This window comes from Gekko japonicus, unplaced genomic scaffold (assembly GCF_001447785.1).
Source record: "Gekko japonicus isolate JY-2015 unplaced genomic scaffold, Gekko_japonicus_V1.1 scaffold482, whole genome shotgun sequence".
In the NCBI taxonomy this organism is placed as follows: domain Eukaryota; kingdom Metazoa; phylum Chordata; class Lepidosauria; order Squamata; family Gekkonidae; genus Gekko; species Gekko japonicus.
In genome coordinates, this window is record NW_015167068.1 from 34,750 (window position 1) to 38,610 (window position 3,861).

Sequence of the window (3,861 nt, forward strand, 5' to 3'; positions counted from 1 at the left end):
GTGCGCCTATTAAATAATTAACCTCTCTCTCTGTTCATCTTCTGCAGCATTTCCATTTCGATCAGGAAATGAGCGCAGATGAAGTCCCAAGCCCAGGTTCCCGTTGCTGAAATTTTTAGCCAAATCCTGCCAGTGTCCAAAGTTAGGCTGCTTAAAGAGGCGTCGGAAGGCCTTTTCACACACAGCAGCAATCCTGTGAACACCCAACAGTACGCCACAGCCAACGGGAGCACCCTGAAGCGAGTATATAGTGACAAGCAGTGTTCCCTCTAAGCTGAGTTAGTGTGAGCTAGCTCTCAGTTTTTTAGACTCCGGCTCACACATTTTTGTCTGAACTCAGGAAGGGTGGCTCCAGAGCAAACTAATTTATGTGGCAGCCAAATCGCCTGCTCACAACTTTAATGCTGGTAGCTCAGAAAGTAGTCCTTGTGGTTAATAGCTAGGTCCACAAGACAAACTAGAACACATTATGGCTGATTTCCCACAAGCGCTGCTCCGCGCTCACTCCTCCCTTTTGTCCCGATGGCACATGTCAATTTCACACAAGCTGCTGTGCGGCCGCATTTCGCCCCGGAGCTTCGCGCGATTTCCCCCGCGTCTACTCAGTCTTGTTTTTTGAGGATTGAGTAGACATGGAGGAAATCGCGCGAAGCTCTGGGGTGAAATGCAGCTGCGCAGCAGCTTGTGTGAAATTGACACGTGCCATCCGGGCAAAAGGGAGGCATGAGTGCGGAGCAGCGCCTGTGGGAAATCAGTCTATGTGTTTTGTTCTTGGTTGCACTACTATAACTTTTGCCTGGGACCCTCCAGCAAGCTCTGGTAAGTAACTATCTGAGGAAAAGTCACAGCTCAGTGCTAAAAGCCATCCTTCACCTTCAGAAGGTTTCTACTTCGGCACAGGCATGCCGCCACTGCCTCTCTAGCCGTCTAAACCCTCGCTTTATCAGCCGTGGCTCCTGGGTAAACCAAGGAGCCAGCCTAGAGCGAGGGCGTGGAGGGCAACGGGGAGTGATCTCGTCAATGGCTGCAGAGAGTCGGCTGTGCCAATCCTCCACTAGCTCATCCAATGAGCCACCGGGGGGCATAGGATCCCGCAGAGCCATTTTAAAAGGACCAGCGGGTGGATGATGTGAAAGACCTCCGCCTGAGACTCTGGAGAGCTGCTGCCAGTCTGAGTAGGCAATACTGACCTTGACGGACCGATGGTCTGATTCAGTAGAAGGCAGCTTCATGTGTGTTCACATGTGTGAGAGCAGGGGTCATTTCCTGCAGGAGCGCACAGGAGCGGAGCTCCAGCAGTAAAGAGCCCAGGGGGCGGGCACATGCAACAAGCCCCGCCCCCTGCTCCCAGATGCCCTCAGTCAGAGCAAGAAGCAGCCAGGTAAGCTGCAGAGCTCGCCCAGGTCCCCCGGTCCAAAACTGTCCAGTGGCACCTTCAAGACCAAGTTTTATTCAGGTACAAGCTCTCCCTCCTCCGCCAGGACAGATCTGCCCGTTCCCCCCCCCTCCAGTAGCTAGCAGTCCAAAACAGTCCAGTGGAGCCTAAGCGGTGGGTGTTGCCTTCTGACACACATTCCGGTGATGTCAGGGGGGCGTGGCATATGCAAATGAGTTGTGCTAATGAGCTGTGCTAATGAGCTCCTGCACCTCTTTCTCTACGAAATGACCCCTGTGTGTGAGAAATCTCAGGTCGCAGTGGGTGGGAAAGACCTTTCACTGCCTGAGGACCTACAGAGTTGCTGTCAGTCAGAGTAGACAAAATATTGAACTAGATGGATTGGGGGGGGTACGACTCAATATAAATTATGTTCCCATAATTCCCTGTCAGTGCCCGAGATTGTGTCTGCTTTTCCCTCCAACACAAGGGTGTGAAGAAATCTAGAGTCGTGAGGGTCCGTGGGACAAGGGAAGACATAACTTCTGGGCCGGCCTCCTTAACAAACTGTTTTGGAAACTGTGATGTTAGACAATAGTAATATTAATGTAAAGAGGTGAGAAATATACTCGGTTATATATACTGTTCCACAACAGTGGAGCATTCTGAACTTTTAATTGCCGTGGCAAGCTGAATATACAATAAGCCGCCATTATTTGGCCAAACCAAACATTGAAATAAAGCAGTAAATGGCACCATTAGTCATGTGAGGCGGGATTGGGTAATTTATCACCCCAGGGTGTTGGTAATAAAAACCATGACCCAAAAGTTAGTCAGCCACATAACTTTGCAAAACAAAACATATTCGCTGGCATTTCAATTTTCCTTTCACATTTTTTTTTTGTGTGTTAATTAATTATGAGTCTACCATAGAAACCCAGGAAGGAAATGACAACACAGAGAACGACTCCCCCAGTCTCCCTCCCGCCCTCTCTCCTTCACCTTCTCTCCCCCCCAGCAAATGTGTTTTATAGTCTATCTAGCCAATGTGGCCAAGGAACAAAGCCAACACCCACGGCCTAAGTCAACAAGTCCAAGTGATGGTATACTGAGTGGCATGCAGTGATGTCGCCAGCAAAGCATTGTGGGTAGGGCCATTGGAAGACAGCTGTGTAATGGATTGGGAGTTATTGGGATCACCACCTGGGGTGATAAAGGCATGCCTTGTCTCTGAAGTCCCTCCCCATCTTTTGAGATGAACCAGTGGAGCCTTACGATATGCCTCTCAGTTGGCCGCAGTGAGACCAAACAGGGCTTTCTGTGTGGAGACCCCCACTCTTTGGGATCCCCTTTCCACGGTGGTCCACCTGACCGTTTGTGTACATCACTCCTGCTGGTAGGCGAAAGGCTTTTTACCCCGTGAGATGTGCCCAGTCCGACTTGTGATGCTGCAATTTTGCAAAAACGTATTCAATTTTTTATTTTACCCTGATCACAATGCCCAGGGGTCATTTCCTGCAGGAGCACACAGGAGCGGAGCTCCAGCAGTAAAGAGCCCAGTGGGTGGGCACATGCAACAAGCCCCACCCCCTGCTCCCAGCAGCCCTCAGTCAGAGCAAGAAGCAGCCAGGTAAGCTGCAGAGCCCCCCCCCCCCCCCCCCCACCCTCAAAACAAGCCTTTCAGAAAGCACTTTTTCTACACTTTCAGAGTGCCTGAGGTAGCTCACCCTCAGAGCTGCCCCTTCCCCCCCCCCCAATAGCTAGCAATCCAAAACAGTCCAGTGGAGCCTGAGCGGTGGGTGTTGCCTTCTGACACACTTTTGGTGATGTCAGGGGGTGTGGCATATGCAAATAAATTTTTCTAATGAGTTATGCTAATGAGCTCCTGCACCTCTTTTTCTACGAAATGACCCCTGACAATGCCCATATGCTCTCAAATCAGATACCCGGTCTGCAAACATGGTTGCAATTTAAGAACGAGTAGCATTTCCAGGCAACATTCAGCATTGTGGCTGGCTGAGTAGTCACTGGTGGAGCGTGCTGACCATTTGCTGGCATGCTTGCATGACCCATGGCTGGAGTTGTCATGAACGCCATTGAAAACCAGTCCCATTTAAGAATATGTTCAGCAGATGCTCAGTCGCCAGCACTCATTGTGTTGGTGCATGCTCTTTACTTGTTACAGTGAACTTCAGTTTCCAAAAGGAAATGCAAGAACATGCAACGTGTTTGTGATCCAATTTCGAACACTTAATGAACACACTTAAATCGGGGAGCTACACAAGCCAAACGGTAAAGGCTGGAGTTGTGAAGTCATGTGACTTCCCTGCTCCCACACCACCCAACCAAGGGATGCATCTCTTTTGATATTTTTTTAAGAGTTCAACTTAATACATTTTTCAGTTGGGTGGTTTAGGCAGGTGGGGAGAGGAAAAAAGAACAGCCCACAAAAAAACCATAGAGCAGATCCTCAAGGCATCCAGTGC